Below are 24,983 nucleotides of genomic sequence, written 5' to 3' on the forward strand. Positions count from 1 at the left end.
CTGGTCAGGCCCACCCTGAGCCTAAAACCTCTGGCTCGTGCAGAGCTGGGGTTAGCTCTTACAGCACTGTGCTGGCTACTTTCTGCTGTCCTTCCGGGCTGCCCTCAGCCAGAGGTTAGCTTCTCTGTATCATTTTGTGGGTTCTATAGCTCCAAAGTTTGTCTAGAGTCATTTTTTACATGAACTGGGGGTCGTGGGAGCCGGAGCCCCGTAAAAATCCTGTATCTACTCCACCATCTTGACTCTGCCCACCCCCTGTGCCTTAATTCTTGAAGGAAAAGTTTAATGAGTTACAGAAACAAAAGATAGTAAAAGTAGAATATTGGGGGGACATTAATTGACCCCTCTCAGACCTAGAGAATTGTAACAAAAAATAAAGCACATGAATAGATTTTTAGAAAAGATCTCTAGAGATTATTGAATGAATATGGAAAGAAGTATATCTAGTTCTAGATACATAGATATAGGAATCATGTGCATAGAGATGATAATTGAATTCACAGACATGTAAAGTTTTAGGGGTGAGCTATATTCTCTTGCCACCCCCAAATCACCAATTTTTAAAATGCTCACTGAGGACCACGTTGGAATTCTTCAAGTCCTTTTGAAGGATCCAGTTGTCATAAAGATGTTTCACCTTTCACAGAAACTGGATCATCAGTGTTGTCACTTCCTTTGGCAGTAATGACTGCTTCAGTGTCTCCATGAGGTTCCTGAGGTCACACTCCACATAATTCATCATGATGGAGATCTTATCCATGTTGCTGCCCAACAGGATCTCCCAGATAGTGATGTTTGAGTGTTCAGCTTTCAAGATGGTCCTGATTTCCCTGATGGAGATAATCAGGAAGACTTCTTTCTCCTTTTTCATCTTCAACCCTTTCAAACACAATTTTATTAGTCTTTATCCTTCGATTTGCATACCATAGCTTTTGTGCCACCTTCCTTTTTATTCAGATTCTACTGCTTCAGCTCAATGGGAGATAAGGCTGGAAAGTTGGGATGTAATCTCTTTCCAACATGGTATTGGATTGCAGCATCCTCTCCCATTTCTACTCTCTCTCCTAAATCTCAGTTAAATTCAACTCTGTAACAACTAAGATAGTTTCCATTCTCTTGCCTTTCCTCTTCACTCATTTCTTATTCATTCTTTCCTTCAGAAGACTGATTAGATCCTTCCTCAGAATTACTGCCTGTATCCTCCTCCTCTTCTTGCTCTTCTGATTCCTCACTGTTACTCTCTTCTTCCTCCTCTGAGCTAGATCCTGACTCTGCTGATGAGGACTCAGCTGAGCTGGTCTTTTTCCTGCTGTTGCTGATATCCTGTAAGTCAGAAAGGGAATCCCTCCTTTTTACTTTCTCCTCTTTTGTTTCCTACCATGCCCTTGCTCAAATCCCTGGCTGCTTCCATAAGAGGCTTTATTATCCATCTCTTCGTTTTAATCTGTCTCCATAATTTTCTCATACTTTTCTGTCATGAGCAAAAACTTCTCTTCTGAACTTTTGCTCTTTGTTCCTCTTCTCAGAGTCTCTACCATTCTTTCTGTTCCCTTCTTCCTTTTGCTGCTCCCTCATCTTTCCTTCTTGTTCTCTTTTGAGCTCCAGTTGTTCAAGATGATCCTTCTCCCACCTGGAATGTTCCCAAATTATCTCCCTCCTTTTCTGCCTTTCCCCTTCCCACCAAGCTTTATCCTGCTCCTTCCAATGACTTTTCCACAGCTCATGTTCTCCCTCCTCTTTCACTCTGGCATACTTCATAGCACTGAATGACTGTGGTGCCCACCTTTTTTTCTTTTTCTCATCAATCTTGTGATGACCTTTTTTCTTTATGGGGTGGTTTGAGTTTGATGGTCAAGGAGTCACCTTCTTCACCTTTATCTTCCTTAGAATCTTCCTTCCTATAAGGTGAATTCTGGATTGTTATCTCCATGGGGTGACCTCTCAGCTTCCCATCTTCAAGGAAATCCCACTTGGAATCATCCTCAGGATTTTTAATGTATTTTACCTCTGCCTTCTCTTCTTATTTCTTCTCTTCTTTTCCTGATTCATTTCATCTAAAGTTTTCACTTTCCAAAATCCTTTTAATCACCCATTTAAGACACACACACCCAACCCCCCCCCACTCTCTGCACCTACCACCCACAACACCACAACTGCTGCCCACCCAGAGACTGAGAAACATCATTGAGTGTAGGAGAGGTGTGCATTTCTTATTTGGCATGACCTGTTGATGTCACATTTGAGCTTTTCATCTAAGTTTTTATAAACTTACACAGAGTTTTGAACATTAAAATTGTCCATTTTAAATAAATATAGACTTTAATAAATATTTTTTAATTTTTAATAAATACGTCTTTTGCAAAACATGATCACCAATTGAGATAAAAAGGAAGATGAGAAGGGAGCTCAGGGCAGACCCATGAGAGATAGTCTTAGTTAGATAGTTAGTAGATGGTTCCTGAATGAAAATCCAGCAAATAAGCATGAGGAGTAATCAGGTATGACATGAAACAGGATAAAGCAGTGTCACAGAAAAGTAGAGAGGAGAGAGTATTGAGAAGAAGGTGATGAACAGAGGTTGTAGAGAGATCAGGAAGGGTGAGGATTTGTTATATTTGCAATAAGAGGTCATTGTAACAAGTTCACAGAAGAATAAATACAAAGTATATGCAAAATAAACACCTAGTAACCTTGAAAAAGAATGAGAATTAACAACTGAGTGTGAGGGAGGTAATCAGGAAGGCCTTGTAGGAGGCTGGCACTTAAACTGAACTTTCAAGGTATAGATTCTATAAGATGGAGTTCAGTGTTATAACAAATCAAATTTACCAACTGGTTCTTTCTTTAGTTTCATCAGTTCATCTCTATGTAGCCTGTAGCAGACTTTTTGAGGGGGGCTTATGTAGAAAACTAGAGAAGTCATAATCTGCATCATGGAGAGAATTCCCACATCAGTGAGATCATATATCCTTTGAAGTATAGCCTATTTAGGATCCAAAAAACTATAATGAGTAGAGTCATGAGAAATTAATGATGTAGAGGTTCTAGTAAATGCCATAGGAAGGGCTAACTCTACAAGATTGTCAATATTATCTTAATTGCTAAGTGCACTTTGTGCTTCCCAATCTCCCCAGGCAATTCTTTCTTGGTTTGCAATGTTTACTCTCCTTCAGATTTTTCCCAACAATAACTCATTCATCATTCAGGAGAGCTATAGGGTGCCTTGTCATTTCTTCTGTTGGACATCATGGAGCATACAAACATCTGGATGGAAACACTATATGTAAGCGGCTTTTGGTTTTATCTTCTCTGCAGCAGAAACTGATAACAGGAAGAGAAAAGTTCAAAGCTTTCAGTATATTTTAGGAAATGCTGTTCTCCTAAATTGAAGCAATTGAGGATTAAAGGATAGAAAAGAACAGAAATAAGGGTCAGAGGGTAGAAATCTTGAATATAGGAACTTAGCAATGAGATAAAAACATTCCCATTTGTAGTAAAGGTACTAGGCATACATTGAGCTGTTTAAATATCAGACAGTATAGTCTTTTATCCCTTCTGTTTAACCACCAAACCCATGACTCAAAAATATGCTAATTTCAGGGACCCTTAGATCAAAACATTTCTGAAAATAGATTATTTATTGGTCACAAAATTGAATATATACACTATATGTGTATATATACATATATAATATATACATATACCCATGATAGGTAACTTTCCATTGGATTATATAGAGTATTACATGAGGGCCTGAAAGGCTATCAATACCATTGCATGTTTCTAGTATGAGTAATCAGAAGATGCAACATGGTACAGTGGAGAGAGCACTATATCTATCCCTGTCAGTTACTCTCAGTGACATGATATCTCAAAAGTACTTAGCATAGTTCTTGGCACATTGTAGATGCTTAATTGCTTTTTTCCCCTTTGGACATGTCACTTCCTCTGATTGGGCCTAGGTTCCTCCTTTATAAAATGAGGGAAATGGATTAGATGATCTCTTAGGTCTTCCTCAGCTCTAAGTCTGAGTCTGTGATTAACAAGGGTAATAACATTAATAATTCAGTTCATTTCAACAACTATGAAGGGCTTACTACGTACAAGACTCTAGTCTGGGTCCTAGAGTTACAATGGCAAGCATAGGACTTCCCTTGCTGCTGAACCGAATATATTTTACTAGGTAGGAGCAACATACAAAGTAATAAAAAGTAATTTCAAATGGACAGATTGCTAATAATAGGTGGGAGAAGTTGGAGAATAAAGAAAGTTTTCATGCAGGAAGTGCTTTGATGGTAGCTTGGAATCCCACAAGGTGGAAGTGAAGAGAAAAGCAATACCATACATGGGGCACCACTTTAGACAGGCATGGAGGCTGAACATGGAATGTCATGTATAGGGAATAGCATATAGGTCACTTTGACTAGAATGGAGAAGTCATGAAGGAGAGTAATATGAAATAAAATGGGAAAGTGAGGTGGAAGCCTAATCATTGAAGGTTTTATATATCAGGCTGGGGGCTTTATATGTTATCTATGAAGCAATAGGAGAGCAACTAAAGAATTTTGAGTGGTGAAGGAAGGGGGAGTGGGAGGAGAGGTGACAAAGTCAGATGTATATTAAAATAACTACCATTTCTATAGTAGTTTGAGGTTTACCAAGCGCTTTCTTCACAAGCACTTGAGGGAGTATGTAGTGCAAGGATTCTTCTCTTTATTTTACAGCTGTGGCTTTGAGAGATGAAATGACTTATCTACTGTCACATAACTACTATGTGGCTGAAGGAGCATTTGGACCCACATCTCCTGACTCTGGGACCAGTACTTTGTTCATCAGACTACACCATCTCATCTCAAACCCCTTGTTATCTAGTACTCTTGAATGGTTTTCTTAGGCTATTAAGATAGACCAAAAAGTCACTCATCCTACTTTGGGAGAGTAAATTTTCTGAGGGAATTCATAAGGTGTCAGTTTTAGCAAAGCAATTACTCTTGTGTCTTTTCAGGAGGTATTTGAGTGGCAAGAGAAGTGATTCTGTTTTGCTACAAATTTCAATGATTATTATATTGACAGGTTGATTGGCAAAGTTAGTTAGCAAAGTGGGTTTTCTTCTTTGTCCCAGAATTAAAATGCAGTTTAATTTAGATGTCATCCAAAATAAAGTTCTTAAAGAGAGAATAACTTGAAATGATCCTATTTTGGTACATTGTAATTACATCTTTCTTATCACTCCTTCATTTCAATCTTCTTTCAGGTAGAAGCGTATAATTTCTAAGCTTTTCATTTATAAATCAAGATACAATAATCACAGAGGACATAAAAAGTTGACTTAAAGAGGAATTTGGTAACCTGACTTGCAAATCAAACTTATTTATTATCAAATTTCTTACACAAATATTGTACCCTTTTCTGTGATTAAAGGGTAATAGTCACTGGTTTCACATCACACACTGTAGCCAAACTGACCAAATGAGCACACAACCTTCTGTCTAATATCTCTGCAACATGGAATATTATTTTTCTAAATACTTGTCCTCCCTCCTTATCTTGTAATCCATACCCTCTTCAAGGCTCAGTTCAAGTACTGCTTCATACGTGAGACCTTTTCTGACTCCACATCCCCTCCCCCAATTAAGGATACCCTGCTAAGAAATTATTTTGCATTTCCTTTACAGCCATTAGCTCTTTTCCTTTCTTTCTGGTGCTCATTTCTTTTTTTTTTCTTTGCATCACTCTTACTTTCTAATGATGCCTCCTGCTCCTAAAATAACCCTCACTTGTGATAAATAAGTGAAATCAAGTAAAACCAATTCAATGCATTGGCCATGTCTAAAAAGTACATCTGCTTCTGCGCCTATAGTCTCCTACCTCTGCTTAGAAGAGGATAGCATGATTTAATGTCAGTCCTCTGAAGTCATGATTGGTCACTGCTTTGGTCAGAGTTATGAAGACTTTCAATGTCTTTTTTTCTTCACATCATTACATTATTAAGACAATTGACTATTTCCTTTGAATCAGTAGAGTAAAAATACCTGCTTAAGGGCTCTCTGCTAACAAGGTATCACCCCCATACATACATCCAAATTATAAAATAGTCTCTGATATATATGGAAACACATATACACATGTATGTGCACACACTTGTATGTATACACATACATACATATGTGTGTATATTCATATGTATATGTGTGTATATTAAAATTCCCTTTAATCATTACTATCAGACAAGATATGATTGAAGGCATACTTAGTCTGGCAAAATGTGATTGACGCTATCATGCAGGGGGTCCAGGGCAAAATTCAAATTGTAGAGCTATTCCGTAGACATATGGCATATACCTCTCACTCCACACAGCAGCAGTCTGACTGCTTTTCTTTGTGGGTGACATGGCTGCTGGCTGCAAGCCCTAAAACATCAATGAGTCTCCAAGATGATTTCCACAGTCACTCAAAATATTTTAGCTTAACTCTTCACACAGGAAAAACCAAATGGGTTAAGAATGACTATTGCCACAACTATGACATATAGTTAGGTAGTCAAACCATAGAATTCATTAATTAGCATTTGCACCTTGGATAGACACTGCAAGTAGACAATGAGTTGGATTCATAATTAAATAGTTGGAAGAAAACATACTGGATTGCCCATGAAAAACTCTTTTTATTATCTTAAACATTTTCCTAAAATAAGAGATCATATTTTAATACCAAAATTTATGTGGTATAAGTCATAGAATACCAACATCTCCAAAATATTTAAATCTCTCATCTGTATAGTAAAGATTAGTGGATGACAGTACAAAGTAAATAACTGAAAGATGCCTCAATCATGCTACAAATTTCTGATGCCTTCCTTAATTTCTTTGCTTAATTGTTGAGTACTTACCATATTTTTGGAACTGGGCTATGTATCTTGGTGGCACAAATAGTAACAATGATGGTGTGTATGTATATATGATAAAATTTATTAGTAGCTTACAATTTTAGAGTTGTGTGGAGCACCAAGAGGTTAGGTTACTTGCCCAAAGTCACACAACTAATACCACAGAGCTTTTAGGAAATAAAGAAGGAAACAAGCATTTATTAAGTGCCTACTATATACCAGGTGCTGTGCTAATCATTTTACTATTATTATATAATTAAAAATCAGAATTGGCCATATAGCTAAAGAGGTACAAAATGACTTCATGAGTTATCATGAAAAAGTAAAACAGAAAAAATGGAAGAAAATGAGAAACTCTTACTGGAAAAAAAACCCCTGACCAGGAAAATAGATCAGTGAGAGATAATAAAGACTCATTGGACTACCTGAAGGCTATGTACAAAAAAACCTCTTAAATATCATATTTCAAGAAAATTTAAAGGAAAACTGACCAGACAGCTAAGAACCAGAGTAAAAAGTAGAAATGGAAATAATTTACCAGTTGCCACCTGAAAGAAATCTCAAATTGAAAACTCCAAGGAATATTATCACACGAACCCAAAATTCTTGAATCAAGGAGAAAATTCTGCAAACAACCAAAAAGAAACAATTTAAATAATGTGGAGAGCCACAGTCAGAATCACACATTTAGGTGCTAGCCTTGTAAAGGAATGGATGGTTTGGAATATGATATTACATAAGGCAGAGGAACTAGGATTACAAACAACAATAACCTGCCAAGCCAAAAAAAAATCCTTTAAGGGGGAAATGGATATTTATTGAAACAGGAGACTTTCAAGCATTCATGATGACAAAAACAGAGCTAAACAGAAAATTTGATACTTAAATGCAAAATTCAAGAAAAGCATAAGAAGGTCAACATGCATGACAATTCATAAGGGTTAAGCTGTTTCCATTCTTATATGGGGAGAGGATGTGTGTAACCTCTTAGAAGTTAATCATCACTAGATGTTTTAAAAGAAGGTTAATTAGATAGGGTCTGGATATGTTTCTATTATTTTGGTATGATCTCTAAAGAAGAATGGAAGAGTGGAGAAGAATGCACTGGGAAAAAGGGGAAAGGAGAGGAAGAATGGAGAAAATTATTTCACATAAATGGAGTATACAAGGAAGAGTTAATATAATTGAGGGGGGATTGGAGAAGTAGTAGGCAACACTTGAAACTCAGTCTCATATGAACTAGCTTAAGGTAGGAAGACTATACATATGCACAGGTACAGAAATTCATCTTACTCAGCATGGAAGTTGGAGGGAAAGGGGTTAGGAGAAAGGGATAAGAAGAAAAGATAGAGGGTAGATTAAAGGAGGCAGTAGTCAAAAACAAAAAAAGACTTGAGGGAAAAGAATAAAAAAGAGAACGATAAGTGTAAGTGAATAGGAGGGAGGGAAATACACAATTAACTATAATAATTGTGAATGTGAATGGCATTAACTCCCCCATAAAATAGAAGATACCATGATATTTCAGGGAAGTATAAAGGAAAGCTGCCTAGTCATCTTGGAGCCAAAGGGTAAAGTAATATTCTGGAATGGATTAGAAATTTAAAAACCAGCAATATGTTGTTTACAGGAAACACATTTGAAACAGAAATGTATGCACAGAGTTAAAATATGGGGCTGTAGTGGAATCTAATATGCTCAGACCTAGATAAATCTAACCCTAAGATAAAGATAAGGAATTAAGAAGATTAATAGATTATTAGGAAAAGTAGATATGCTAGGCCTGTGGAAAATATTGATTGGGAATAGAAAGGAATATATTTTTTTCTTAACTGTGTGTGGCACCTTTAGAAGAATTGACTATGTATTAAGGTATAAAAACCTCTGAAACAAATTCAGAAAATCAGCAATAATAAATGCTTATTTCTGGCCATAATGAAATAAAAATCACATTCAATAAAATACTTTTGAAGAACAGATTAAAAATCAGTTGGAAAGTAACCTAATACCAAACAATGAGTCAGATAAATTCTAAGAGATAATCAATGATTTCATTAATGATAAAGACAAGAAAACATACTAAAATCTATAATATGTAGCCAAAGTAGTACTTTATGTGAAATTTTTGTTTCATAATGCTTACATCAACCAAAGAGAGAATACATGTCAAAGAAATGGGTATAAAACTAAAAAAAAATTCCTAGAAATAAAACAAATTACTGCCGCCCCATCAAATACCAAAATAGAAGTTCTTCACATTAAAGGAGAGATTAATAAAATTGAAAGTAAGAAAATAGAATAATAAAACTAGAGATTGTTTTTTTTTTTGGAGGGCCGGGCAATTGGGGTTAAGTGACTTACCCAAGGTCACACAGCTAGTAAATGTTAAGTGTCTGAGGCTGGATTTGAACTCAGGGCCTCCTGACTCCAGGGCTGGTGCTCTATCCACTGCAATAACTAGCTGCCCCTGGGATTGATGTTTTTAAAAAGAAAAAATAATAAGATAAGTTCTTATTTAATTTCACTTTTTAAAAGAAAGAAGAAAACTAAATTATCTATATAAAAAAGTGACAGTGTTCAATTTACAACCAATAAAAATGACATAACAAACAATTATGAGCTATTTTGCCCAACTATAAGCCAGTGAAACTAGCAATTTAAATGGATGAATATTTATAGGATTATAAATTGCCTAGATCAACAGAACAAGAAATAGAAAACTTAAAATAATCCTGTCTTGAAAAAATCAATTTAGGAAACTGTCAATGACTAGATGGATTTACAAGTGAATTCTACCAAACATTTGAAGGAAGTTAATTTTAATACTTTATAAACTATTAAAAAAAGAAGTAAGGAAGGAGCCCTACAAAATTCCTTCTGTAACATAAGTAAGGTCTTGACTCCTAAACCAGGGAGTGACAAAACAGAGGAAAAAAAATTTAGACCAGTTTTCACAATTAATATTGATACAGAAATGACAGATAAAATACTTAAAATATTATGCCAATATATCACAAAGATCATAGACTACAACCAGGCTGGATTTATAACAGGAATACAGGGCTAGTTCACTATTAGGAAAATTGTAAGCATAATTGACCATACCAATAAAAAAAATCATAAACATTATATGATTATTTGATTATATGTGGAAAAAACTTTCGACAAATACAATACCCATTCATGTTTTAAAAAACACTAGAAAGCATAGGAATAAGCAAAACTTTTTGTAAAATGGTAAGTAATATCTGTGTAAAACTGAGAGTAAGCATTATCTGTAATGAGGATAAACTTGAAGTCTTTCCAATTAGATGATGGATGCAGCAAAGATTTCTATTATCACTGTTATTCAATATTATATTAGAAATGATGGGTATGATCATAGGACAAGAAAAGAAATTGATGGAATAAACACAGGCAATGAACAAACAAGATAGTTACTTTTGCAGATGATATGATGGTTAACTTAGAGAATCCTGGAGAGTCAACGAAAAAAAATAGTTGAAACAATTAATAGCTTCAGCATAGTTGTGGAATATAAAATAAATTGACACAAATCATCAGCATTTCTTTATGTTAACAACAAAATACAGCAGGAAGAGATAGAAAGAGAAGTTCCTTTTAAAGTACTATAGACAATATAAATTATTGGGAATCTATCTGCCAATATACATGTAGGAGCTATAGGAACAGAATTATGAAACACTCTTAATACAAATAAAGATAGACCTAAATAATTGTAGAAGTATTAATTGCCTATGGGTAGGCTGAGCAAATATAGTAAATATGACACTACTTCCTAAATTAATTTATTTGGCCATACTAATCAAACTACCAAAGAATTACTTTATAGAACTAGAAAAATAATAACAAGATTCATCTGGAGGAACAAAAAATGTCTAGTGAAAAAAATGGGAAAGAAGGGTGCCTAGCAGTACCAGATGTCAAATTATGGTACAAAGCTATTATCATGAAAACAATTTTGTAGTAAGTAAAAAAATAAAGAAATTGATCAGTGGAACAGATTAGGTACATAATATACCAAAGCAAATGAGCACAGTAACCTTGTGATTGGTCAACTCAAAGATCCCAGCTATTGGGTTAAGAACTCATTATTTGACGAAAACTAGAATGTAGTCCGGCAGAAATTAGTCATAGTCACAGAAATGGGCACATAATTTAGATTCAAAGAGTAATATAAGTAAATTATGGGAGCATAGAAGAAACTACATGTTAGATCTATGGATAGGGGAAGAGTTCATGACTAACAGTGATAAAGAGAGGTTCACATGAAGTAAAATGGATAATTTTGATTACATAAAATTAATTTTTTTTTACAAACCAGACCAACACATCTAAAATGAGAAGAAAAGTAGGAAACTGGGGAAAAATATATACAGCAGCTTTCTCTAATAAAGGTCTTGTCACTCAAATGTATAGGGAACTTGAGTCAAATTTATAAGAATAAGAGCCATTCTCTTATTGATAAATGGTCAAGGGATATAGCAGTTTTCAGAGGAAGAAATTCAGCCTATAATCATCATATAAATGCTTCATATCACTAATAATTGCAGAACTACAAATTAAAACAACTCTAAAGTACCATTTCATACCAATAAGATTGGTTAAAATGACAGAAACAAAAATAACAAATGCTGGAGGGGATGTGATAAAATAGGAACACTAATGTACTTTTTTTTGTCTTTTTGGAGGGGGGGGCAAGGCAGGGCAATTGGGGTTAAGTGACTTACCCAAGGTCACACAGCTAGTAAGTGTTAAGTGTCTGAGTCTGGATTTGAACTCAGGTCCTCCTGACTCCAGGGCCAGTGCTGTATTCACCGCATCACCTAATTACCCTGCTAATGCACTATTCATAGAGCTATGAATTAGTCTAACCATTATCAAAAGCAATGGGAAATTATGCCTAAAAGACTATTAAAACCATACACATGCTTTGCTCCAGTGATACCTCTTCTGGTTCTATATCACAAACAGATCAAAGAAAAAGGATGCATGTGTGCAAAGATATTTTTCAGCTCTTTTTGTGGTGGCAACAAATCAGAAATTGAGGGGATATCCATCAATTGGGGAATGACTGAACAAGTTGTGATATATCAGGGTGATGGAATACTATTTTGCTGTAAGAAATGATGATTTCTTAATAATTGATAATTTCTAATGGTTTTAGAAAAACTTGGAAGGACTTACTTGGACTGAGGCAACGTGAAGTGAGCAGAATCAGGAGAACAATTTACAAGTAACAGGATTCTTGTAAAGATAATCGTCTGCAGAAGAGTTTTTAACTCTGACCAACCAGTTCTAAATGACTCTCAATGAAAAATGCTAGCCACCTCCAGATAGAGAACTGATTAGATCTCAGATTGAAACTTATTTCCTTCTCTTTCTTTTTCAAAACATGGATAATGAGGAAGTTTGTTTTAGATTACTTCATTTTTGTAATTTTTATTTTGTTTCTTATCTTTTCAATGTTTGTGGGAATGGGTGAGGTGTGGGCAAGAATCTGAAACTGAAAATAAAATAAACTTTAATAAAACAATAGAATGGAGTGCCTCAGGGGGTAATGAGTTCTCCCTAACTGGAATCTTCAGGCTAATGCCAAATATCTACCTGTCAGGTATGTTATAGAATGTTTTTTCTTTGGGGGAGGGGATGCTGGGTGGTTGCTGAGAGCTTTTATGGCTTCAAAACTGTTATTCAGAACAAGTGGTGATATTTACATTTTGAGAGGAAACTAGAGTTGAGAGAAGTTAAGTAATGATGCGGCTATTAATTATCAGAGCTGGTAATTGAGTGTAGGTCTTCTGACTCCTTACTTGAATGATCTTTCCAGTACCCAGTAGTTTGAGAGTTTTAACTTCCATCCTCCATCCCATAATCTAGGTTAACATTCCATATCTACAAATATAGGAACTCAAATTCATTGTGAGGAACTGACTTGCTCAAGGCCACACAGTTAATTGGTGATAGAACTTGAACCTAGGTCTTAAGCTTCCAGGTAAACTTTATTTTTTCCATTCAAGTTGTTGACATTTGAATGCCTTTGTCACCAAGGTAGAATGGGAAGCTTGAAATATGAGTAGCCAAAGATGAATTATTTTGGAGATTTCCCTTTATTTCTTTTAAATAAGAATGTTACAAATGTGCATTACTGGCCAAAAGCCTGCACCATCTTTTCACAGAAGTAGAGTTTTGCTTTTACTCATAAATGCTATTTTCATTATGATCTGTTTTATGTTCAGTCTTGCGATTTAATTTTCTTTTGATCTATTTGGATTCAAATTTCAGGCTACAGGAACTCCATGCCATACTACATGAATCCCCTCATGAATTCATCCTGAACTAACCTTTAGACTCCTGTCAGAAAGAAGGTCACAGGATTTGGTGATTGGGGTCAGTTTGATAAAGAGAATAGCATTCATGGTACAGGCTCTCCAAGAGAATCATGAGCTCTGTAGAAAAGAGGTTTATGAATACCTACAGTTAAGACATTTTGTTGCTGTGAATATAGACCCAAAGCTTATTAACTTAAGAACTAACTTTCTGGAGACCATTTTATATCAAAACAGATCAGTGAGTAAATTTGTCAATTGAGCCTATCTAAACTCTCTGGTAACCTTTGAATACTCACACCATTCTCCCATGGGTTGACAGTCTAAACTAGAATCAAACCTTGCAAACACGCAAAGACTTCATTACCCAAATTAAAGGTTGTTTGATGTGAACTAGATATAGATCATTTTCATTTGGTTTCACATCTGAGTGCTTTACAATTTCCAGAATTTAAATAATGTCTCTCTCAAGACATCTGTTAGAAAATGCAGTAGTGATCATAGTGCTTGTGTATTTAAATAGAGAATCACAGAACTGAAGAATTGGAGGGACCTCGGGAGTCACTTAATCCAGTCCACATGTAAAAGGAATAGCCTGTGTTGCATACCTGGCCTTTGCTTGAATTTCTTTAATGAGGGGGAATCAGATACATTGAATCCATTTCCCACCTATCAGTTGGAGAATGGGTTCATCTCCAACCTCTAAAGGGATGCATTATGTGTGTACTCATATTTAGCATGTGGGTATAATATAATATAAATGTAATATGGGTTTATAATGGGTATGGGATCAAGTTTTTCTAGGCATAAAGTGATGTAGGATATGGCCAGGCTTAGGGGCTTTTCAAAGAGAAAAACAGACAGAATGACCTTTGTCACAGAATCAGCCTTTTTCTGGCCCCGTTGCTGTAATCCTCGTGTAAGATTATAATATTGAGGTTGTGCTTATTAAGCAGGAAGAGGCATAAGGCAGAGAAGTGAAAATTTGTAACAGTAAGGAATCTGAGGCCTTGCCATAAGAGAGAAGCCATAGGTGAATGGAAAAGCATCAGAGATTTAGAGATGGAATGGATATTGAAGGTCATAGTCAACTCCCTTATTTTCCAAATGAGGGAATTTAAGTGATTTACCCAAGGTCACATAGGTAGGAAACACTAAGCTGGTATTTGAACCAAAGTATTCTGAATAGTGATCTTTCTACTGTACTGCTTCAGATTCCCTGTGAAGCAGTTATTAAGGTTTGGATCTGTGTTTCTTCGAACCTCTTGGCTTTTGGCTCATTTATAGATAGAGTTTTTAGAGGGGAGATTCAGATCTGAACTCCTGAATTGTGTGTTCTTTGAATTCCCAGGCATTTGGCTTGCCTTCAGAGAGTATTTTTGGACTCTCTTAGCTTTGGAGGATCTATATGCTGAAAGGAGATATATGCACTTCTTACTTCATATATGTGGTTTTATTCTCTTCCCTGTTGTTAAAGAACCATATAATTATTGCCATGTTTATCCGATTGAATGCCATTGAAATTCAGGAACTAGGCAAGAGGGTGGAATTTACCAGTGGGTAGAGGTTGAGCTAGGGTCAAATTAGATATACCTATAATACTTTAAGGGGGCAGACTCATATGTAATAAAGTTCTCCATAGAGGAGAACTTGAAATTACTGTAATAGGAAAAAAACAACAACCAGGAAACGTTAGAAACAGAAAAACATGAAGGACAAGGGTAGAGCTTTCAAATGAGGTAACCTCCTGGTTTTTCAAATCTACTCAACGTGAGACTTGCCCTGCCCAGGCTCCTATTTGTCTCAATGGCTGTTATGTCTAAGAATTCATAATTCTGGTTATCTGGTCATATACTCTTCTACTTATTGGAAATATGTTTGCTAAGAGGGTATGATTATTATGTCTCTCTTGCTTGTGGGAAATCCAAAGGGAATTCATGTCTATTCCTCCAACCCATGTCTCAGCTCAAGAAGTGATTAGGAAAAACCCTTCTAAAATGTCTACCCCCTGCTGTCATTAGCCACAAGAAAAGGATGTAATGATTTCTTGATATTCTTTTATATAAAGGAGGGAAAAGATGAAAACAGCTGCCTGTGATGGGGAACAGAATTAGCTTCTTCCCCTAAGGCTCCACTCCTTTCCTATAGGGAGGGGGAACCAGAAAGAGATCCTCTGCTAGCTTAACATAGCTATGAATTTTGAGCTTACCTCCTGTAATGGGCAGGGGAGCAAGGTGAAAGCAGAGCTCTCTGTAAGTCATTCTGCAGTCTTTACTGCATGCTCCATTGGTTCTCAGCTGTGGGAAAGGGTCACTCCTTAACTGCCAACCCCCACCATCTGCAACCTGAGGGATACAGGGAAACAGGCACTTGACCCTTCCTTTGTCCATTATACTCCTTCTATATAATATAAACAATAATGCCAGATCTGGCCCTTAAAGAACACCTAGCCCAATCTCTTCATTTTATAGAAATGGAAATGCAGGCTAAATAGTAAGTTCAGGATTTGAACTTGCATCTCTTGACTCCAAATCCAGGGTTATTTCTACTGCTTTCTAATCTTTGTACCTACACATTCAGGTTCCCATGAGGAAGGTGTGTTGAGAAAGGAACAGGGGATGGAAAGTGAAATAATTTACTCTTGGAACTCTGATAGCACTGTTATTAGCTTTGCATAGCTAAATAAATGACCAGCATCACATTTCTAATTACGATTTCTGGGACTAGGTAGGTGAAAGACTCCATATACATGACAGTTATGAAGTTTGTCACACTTATTACTAATTTTCAGTCATATCTGACTCTTTGTGACTGCATTTGGGTTTTTTTTATTTTTTGGCAAAGATGCTGGCGTGGCTTTCCATTTCCTTCTCCAACTCGTTTTACAAATGAGGAAACAGAGACAAACAGAGTTAAGGGACTTCCAAGAGTCACACAGCTAGTAAGTGTCTGAGGCCATTTTTGAACTCGCCTAGTGCTCTATATACTACATCCCCTAGCTGCCGTATGATGGCCTAAAACCAGAGATGTTAGCAAGCAGGGCAAGCAGAACTTAGTCCTAGGGTGTTGAAATTAAGATGGTACCAATAGAATTGTGTAAAGACATGCTTCTTCTCTTCTTTCCACCTCCAGCAGCCATACTCAGTAAACTTTCATTCACTCATTCTCTGCCCTGCTCTGGGTAAAAATTTCCTAGTTGTAGCTCTGCTTGAGCTTATATCCCCATGGGCCTGACAAGAAATAACTCTGAATTATCTTCCTAATCTTGATGCTCAGTGAGTTGCTGTTTCTTTTCCTTACTTGATCCAACCCTTTCCCCTCCACCACCAAAAAAAACCCCCAACACTATATTTTTCAGACTATCTTTGCCACTAGTACAGCTGGTAAATACACAGTGTCTGTTCTTTACCTTTTAAATTCAGCTCAATGCAGAATTACTACCGGCAATTTTATATTCCATGAAATAACTTTTTTTTTAATGTCACCACCCTAATCAGAAAATCCCAGTTCAATCAGACTTTCTCAGGGCTTAGCTTCAAAATGTCCCCCTATTCCAATTTTCAATCTCTACCTTGATAGAAGCATGCATAAAGAGTCTATAGGCAGCGGTTAATCTTGTAGTGATTTCTTTACATAAAAAATTAGTTTCTAAAATTATTTCTAAATTTCTTTCATTAATCTCAGAATGTTAGATTTACATCAGGTTTTATAGTTTGCCTTTTGCTTAAGTAAAGGCTCTTTAAATCACTCTTGCTCTTTCTGGGCAACAACTAATACTTCCTGTATGTTAGTGACAATACCACATTTTCTCCCCTTCTAATTAACTTTCTAGTTCAATTAAATAAATGCAAGCTTTCCTGACAGTTCCCCCCCCCCACTTCTCAGATCTAGATTTTTCATGGTGCTTATCTTTCAACTGCTTTCACTAAATAGAATAGTGTAAGGAAATTAAACCAAGGTGTAGGGATGTCAGACGTGGATGTCAACATACTTGCTAACGTGGATTATTTTTATAATAATTGTTTTCTTTTTGTTAACCCACACAATTTCACAGACTAGTAGTCCATTATACTATCTTTTACTTTTACTGTTCATGGATTTTGGAAGCATGGACAATGATTCACTCTTGAAATAGTGAATTCTTAGCACTTTACTGAAGGCAATAGTATTTTCTGGTCCATTACTAAAATAAGTTGTTCGAGAATTCTTAGCTGGCATTCCATTCTCTTAAGATTGTCTTAGTGATGTGGATTCCAGTAAACCTGGGGTGATCTTGACTTTTTGAGATGATGATTTCCACTTGAATGGATAGCCTGCAGAGCAGATACACATTGGATAAACACTGTAGGTGGACAGTGAACCAGGTGCATTATTGAATAGGAGGAAGGGAGTAGTCTGGGTTTCACTTGGGAAGTTACAGACTGCTTTCAATGACCTCAAGCTTCACATGATATGAAAGTATATTTTAACCCCAATACTTGTAAAACTATGCGGCATGAATCATGGATCACCTGAATCTTAGAAGAATTAAAGTTACAAGTTACCCAAAGAGCACTAGAGAGATGAATAATGGTCATTAATAAGATGTAGTATGTCACTAATGTACAATTGTGTGCAAGAAGTGACTTAGTATTTATCAGAGAGAGTGGTATGATCACAAAGGGAGCTGAAGTGGACCAGTCACATAGTCAGAGAAAGGTTTAAGTAATGGATACCTTATGCCTCCTTGGTACTCATGAAATGTCAGTAGTCATTGAGGAAGCCCCCAACATATTGGAGAGGCCTAAATGTAGTACTTACAAGAATTTGGAAAGAATAACACAGGAGAAAAAGACAGATTGGACTGTGATTTGTTCATATGGAGGAAGTATCCACAGGGATGAGACCACAGAATTAATGAAAAATGTTGCTAATACTCTCTCCTAAGTCCTTTGTGATAAAATTCCTGTATGAATATCTGAGTCAGCACTGTATCTGAGCCTTCAGATATATTTTATTCAAGTGATGGTACCCACTGTGCATGTATTTTCAGGGCAGCACATCTCTTTGAAACTTTTTTTTCCATTTGGAGAAATTATACAATTTAACGTGATAACTTCTTTTTATTTATCTTCCTTCAGAGGTCACCCACCCCTGATGGGAGTGACATCTCCTTCTTGTCTTACCACATTTCTTTATCTAGTACACCAATAAACTCAGAAATCCCAGATCCTCCAAACCTTTCTTGAATCATTTGAAGAGATATTGATTTAACTGAATGCCTCTCAGCTTGAGCAGATATCTCCTCCAGTTTTCTCTTTGCTCGTTTGTTCCAAAGCTCATCGGGAGTGTAAATATTTAATTAAATGCCTGGAACCTTCCCATGCCTGGGAAGTTGTCTGTACAATGTGGACTATTGACATCAAATAAGTTGAAGTCACAGTGAGTTTTTCACCATTGTTTCTATGTCTTTTCCATGGATAGTGTCCCTTTTGCTTGCTTGGAAACACTTTATCAGCTAAAACTTTATCATGTGTGAGTAGAGTGCTTGGTTGCTAAAACAAATGTCATGGTCACCTATTAGACTTTAAACAAATTACCTTCCTCAATTAAATAGGATTAGCAAAATTCCTGAGGAGTTTTAAAAAATAAATTAACAAACAGGAAAAGCTAGGTCAAACTCTTATTTTTCCTCAATTTAATTTTGGTTCCCTAAAATGGTTTCTGTAGTTATGTGACAATTCCATTACCCAGAAATTGTGGGAAATATACAATATCATGAGGTAAATATGCAATATCATCTTCTGTCGGTTTCTATTTATAATATTCTCCCTATCACTCACTTTCCAGGAGGGTGCCCAGTAGGAGATTAAAAGCAATCTTCCCATAAAGCTATGTGGGTTATTTCAGGGACAAATAAAACCACTTATCAGAATGCAGCCTAACTGAATACCCCCAAACCTTTCAAGAGGTCTACTTAGTCTGAGCATATGGAAATACAACTGACTGCACTTTTAATTATTTTTAGTCAAGTGAAAAGAAACTCCTTCAGTTGAAACACATAGATCATCTGTCTTAGTATTGACACTCAGTAATATCATTCAGAGCTTGGCGAAAACACATCTCTTTCTTTGACATTGGCACACTCAGTTTTTCCCTATTTACTTTAGGCACCTTGCTGTGCCAAATGAACATATTTAACATGATTAATCTCTTTGGAGACAGAAGTTTGAATGCTTATCAGCAAGGCCTGAATGAACAAAAAATATTTGAACAAAACATTTACCCACAATATATTAAATCAGACTAGCAAAGAGAGAAATCCCACTTAACCTTATCTCTAAATGCTTCACACTTTAACTTGAATACTGCCTGATTTATTGTATGTTTTGGTCCACAAATAGATTTCTGTGGTAGAGAAGATTTCAGAGTTTACGTTATCTCTTTTTTATTTGGGGGGAGAGGGGATTAATGCTTTCAGGATGAGTAAAAAAAAAAACTTTCCTTCTCTTTGTAATGCCAGAAACAGAGTACAACAATGCTTCTGGATGTGATCACATCCAGCTTCTTACTGCCTTCACCTAAGATAATAGAGATAGGGATAGGTGCGATATGATGAGAGTGTAGATGTTTGTTTTGAGTGCTTTGTGAGGAAAGTTAACACAGACTTGTCCTTTACCCTCTGGAAGCTTACAGTCTATGGGAATTGAAATCCTAAATTTTTATGGCTAAAATGACTAAATTGTGGTATGACCAGTTGATGAAATCTTTGGGCCGTTATAAATGCTTATTCAGAGATAAACACAACTTCAAAGAAACAGATTGAATATGCCTTTACTTCTTCAGTAATTGGGTGTAATCATTTATGTTTTTCATAAGCAAGATTACACAGATCATATTAGCATGCTCTATCAGGTTATGAAAGGTATTGGCTTAGAACTGAAGATATGGCAAAGAATTTAATTGCATCAGAGTAAATTAATGGACACCTGAGAGCCTAAAATGGCAGAAACTGAGCTTGGAACCCTCACTCCAACCTTACTCAACCCAGCAAAAAAAAGTAGACACTGATTGAACCCTTCCATAGAACTGAGAAAGAGGAAATTGGGTTGAGGAGCCAGCATATGTGGCTACAGCAGGCCTGGAGGAAAAGGGACTGAAATCCATTTGGGATCAGTTCTGTTCCCTATAAGGACCCTGGGATAAAGACCAAGACCTATTGAAAAGTAAATTCCCCAAAGAGGAGGGGGAGGAAGCTGAGATAGCTTCAAAGGAGGAAGTCAAACTGATCAGAAAATATAAGAAAGGCTAAGAGCACCAAAAATTTCAAGAGGAATAAAATTCAGCTAAAAATAAGCTAATGTAGTTATATAAATACCAGCTAGCATTGTAAGTTTAGAAAGGAAGTGATTACTAGATTCTCTCAATAAATATTGCATCACAAAGGGAATTGAACCAATGCCTGATGAAGCACAGAACCCTATGGATTCTGACGAAACTGTAGAAGCACAACAGGGTATTCCATGATTGTTCAATAAAGAAATCAGACTGGTAAGGGAAGAAATTAGAAGAAAAAAATGGCAGAAATTATGACTTGCTGAACAGAAATAATTAGCACAAGAGAAAAACTCGAATCTACACAATGGAAATAATAAGTATGCTCAAGTAGAGGATCACATTGAAGAAGAGAAGTAAAAAGCAGTAACAAAAGCAAAATGCTTCATCTCTAAGAACGAACAGACAAAAATCTGAACACTGTATTACAAGAAATAGTGTAATAAAACTTCCCAGAACTTCTGAATACAGAACACAAAGTGCCAATTGAAGGACTTCACAGGTCACCTTCAGAAAACAAAAAACAGCAACCCATATTTCAAATTTCAAGACTCTAGTGGTCAAATTCATAATCCAATAAAAAATAACAAATTCTCCAAGCATCTAGGAGGAAGACCTTCAAATACAAAAGAAGAAAATTCTGAAAACAGGGACTATTCAGGATTCATGAGAAAACCCATCATGGAATAGAATATTATATTCTGAAAAGCAAAGGGACTCAAGATGCTACTCAAAGTTATATACCCTGCAAACCTGAATATAATCATCATTAAAAAAAAACAATGGCCATTCAGTAAAAGAAAGGCATTTGAAACATTTCAGAAAAAAATATTTAAAATATGAGTGCATGTATAATTGTTATATTGCAAGCTTTCTCAATGGATGGGGTAGGGGCTGGAGGGAGATAGAGAATTTGGACCTCAAAAACTAAAATAATAACAATAATAACTTTTATAAAAATATGAGTAGAGACAAAAATTTGTTAAGGAAAGAATACATATTGAAATGACCACATCTCTAGAAACTATTAAAAAAAAACTAGAAAGGTAAAGACCCATATAGGGTTAAAAAACAATAGCAAAAGGGCTATTAAAATTTTTCTCAAAGTGCACAAGGGGATAAAGATGAAAATTGTATTTAAATACATTAGAAAAGTGACAGAGGAGGAGCAGGTTGAAAACCTTATGGACTATACTTTGTAATAACAAACTTCTTAGCCCTCTGAGAGAAATCTTGTGGGTCCCAATTGCAGAATGAGAGGGCAAGGAAAAGGGTACTATATTATGTACCCTAATCAAGTCCATGGGTAAACAGTGAAGGGAGGATCATTCCTGTAGTCTCTCAAGTCAATTCAGCAAGCATTTAATATATGCCAGGTACTGTGCTGAGCTCTCAAGGAACTTACAGTCTATTAGGGAAGTTAACATGAAAATGACTATACACAAACAAGAAGAGGGAGTGGAGACAAAGGGAAGGATTGCAACAATGTGAAACCAATATATCATGTCACTGGTGGTGGTGATGGGGTTCTCACTTAATAGGAAAAAGAACTATATCATTGGAGATGGAGATCTTAAAATGGGTCTAATATGCAAAGAGTTGGTGAACAAGGAGACTACTTCCTCTGAGAGAGTGTTGGGCCTCCTTGGACAACTCTTACCGGAGGAGAAGAGAAATCACAGATCCTGAGGTCAACCCAAAAGACTGAGCAGATCCAGACTCAGAGAGATAATTGCATGACAAATTGGAAAGAGAATGATGTTGGGGATGATAGATTATAGGACTGGACCATGTGATTTGGTTCATAGAAAAATTGTTATCATGTGGCTATGCTTCTGTCTTTGCTAATTCTCATTTAAGTGTGAAGTACAACAGGCAGTAAAAGGGTAGAAATGCGGAAAACATGGAGACTTGAATAATAAAATCCTAAACAATGAATAGGTCAAAGAATAAATCATAGGAGCAATTTATAATTATTCATACATCAATATGATGACAAAACTTTACATTTATTTCTGGCATGCAGCTAAAGCAATCCTGAAAGAAAACAATCCTATAAAAGAAAATATACACTCAGAAAATAGAAAAGAAGACAGAATATTTGTGTGTTTACATGTATGTGTGTGTACATTAGAAGCCCAACTAGTAAACAAACCCAAAATAATACAAAATATGAAATCTTTAAAGTTAAAGGTAAAATAGATAAATTTGAAAGTAAGAACTGATCAAAAAGCTGGTTCTTTAAAAAGACCAACAAAATTGACAAATCTTAACTAACTTGATTTAAAGGAGGGGCAAAGAATCAAATCAACAAAATAAACAGTGAACAAGGTGAAATCACAACAAAACTGGAAGGAAAAGAATGATCAGAATATACTATGCCAACAAACTGAGAACACAAAAGAAATAGAGGATTGCCTTCAAAAAAGTAAAATACTCAAACTGATAGGACACCAAATTGAGATCTTAAATAATCCTACCTCAGAAGAGGAAATATAATTTTCTGTAGAGGAAATACCCAAGAAAATCCTTCTGGTTCTGATGGATTTACAGGAGCATTCTATTAAACTTTTTTTAAAAGCAATTGTGGTTAAGTAACTTGCTCAAGGTTACACAGCCAGTTATTTCTGGGTGGATGCTAAGTGTCTGAGCCTGGATTCCATCCCCCAGGTCATCCCGACACTGGGGCCGGTGCTCTTACTCGCTGTGCTACCTGGCTGCCCCAGGATTCTATTAAACTTTTAAAGGGCAAGTAATTCCAGTGTTATAAAAATTACTCATAGAAGTTGAGAAAGAAAGAAATTTTTACCAAATTTCTTTTCTGAAGCTAGTACTGTCCTAATGCCAAAAGAAAGGAAAGAGAAAGCAAAAGAGAATTGTAGACCAATATTAATGAACATTGATTTAAATGTGTTTTTTGTAGAAACTCAACAGTATTTCTCTATGATAGTAACAAAATCCAGTGGGCAACAATAGTATAGGCAATTACTATTCAAATAACTACAGAAAGTATAAAATACTTCAGGCTCATTCTACAAAGCACAATCTTTGTATAGATTCAATTATAGAATGTTCTTTAAAGAAATGAAATATAAATTAAATACTTAGAGGAATATTCAGTGCTCAAGGCCAGGCCAAGCTATTATAATAAAAATGAAAATAGTAGCCAAATTAATTCACAGATTTAGTGCTGTATCAATCAAATTACCAACAGGACACTTTATAGAACTAGGAAAAAGAAATTAAAAAAAATTAATTTGGAGGAACAAAAGATCTAGAATAACAAGGGAAACAATGGAAAATTAGCTTTGGCAAATCATTTAACCTTATCATCTGCATTGAGAGGCTATTTCATTTTTTATGTCTTACTTTTTTTTCCTTTAGGTATACGTGTATATCTTGTGAAAAATCCATTTTTTTTCCTGTGAATTCCAGTTTGCAATTGTTAGAGAATCACTGGTTCCTTCTTTGGGGGAATCTTTAGTTCTACAACATTTTTTTAATTTTGGTCAGTGTTTTCTTTGATTTTCTCATCTCTAGCTTTTAGTGGCTTAATTGGAGGTTTTTTTTTCTTTCCAGAGCCAGGTTTGTCCCCCTGTGGTGCTTTTGGCTGGGTTAGTTGGCCCTACCTGGTCTTATTCTTAGCCCCCTTGGTTTGGCTCCCCTGTATCTTTAAGGTTCAGAGTGCTGAATGTTTAGTGCCCTTTATGGTATCTTAAGATAAAGTGATAGGGACGTCAGAGCCCTGTGACATCCTCATCTGAACTGGCCTTCCCTTGGTCTCTCATGCCAGTGCCCATTTGTTGTGTTCTCTGGGGGCTTTGAAACATCCCTGCTGTCGGTTTACAACCATCCTGGAGCTTTCTCAGGAAAGTCCTGTGCTCTTGCTATCTCTGGACAGAGAGTCTGGCAAACAGAATCCTACATACATTTCTGTCCTTTTTTTGTTTATGTTGAGCTTATGGGTTTGTTTACCTGTGCTGCAACTGGCTTTGCTGGCAGTCACCTTTCCTCTTGTCTGTGAGCTTCTGGCTGACTTTTTATACAGTTATAGTATGGAAGAAGTCACTGTAGGTTATCATTGTATTTCTTGATCATTGTTTGATCTGGTATGAATTTCAAGTGTTTATGGGAGAACAGCTGTGGGGCAACTGTATAGATGAATGCCATCTTGGCCAGAAATCAAAGTTCCCCATTTTATCTTCCTGTATTCTTTTTTTTGCCCTTTTTTGGAGGACATTTGGGGTTAAGTGACTTGCCCAAGGTCACACAGATAGGTTTTGTGTGTGTGTGTGTGTGTTAACTGTCTGAGGCCAGATCTGAACTCAGGTCCTCCTGACTCCAGGGCCAGTGCTCTATTCATTGCGCCACCTAGCCGCCCCGTTTTATATATATATATATATATATATATATATATATATATATATATATAT

The 24,983-nt window shown here is 36.0% G+C and overlaps 1 long non-coding RNA gene and 1 pseudogene across 1 annotated transcript in view; one reads left to right on the forward strand and one right to left on the reverse strand.

The window, feature by feature from the left end:
• The window catches only part of LOC138150626 (uncharacterized), a 105,745-nt gene that overhangs the window by 36,145 nt on the left and 44,617 nt on the right, over positions 1 to 24,983 (forward strand). The window lies entirely within an intron of this gene.
• LOC138150557 (cyclin-dependent kinase 11B-like) lies at positions 1,072 to 2,923 on the reverse strand (annotated as a pseudogene).

Source organism: Petaurus breviceps, unplaced genomic scaffold, assembly GCF_028583685.1.
Source record: "Petaurus breviceps papuanus isolate PSGF00001 unplaced genomic scaffold, PetGlider_PUasm1.0 90881, whole genome shotgun sequence".
In the NCBI taxonomy this organism is placed as follows: Eukaryota; Metazoa; Chordata; class Mammalia; order Diprotodontia; family Petauridae; genus Petaurus; species Petaurus breviceps.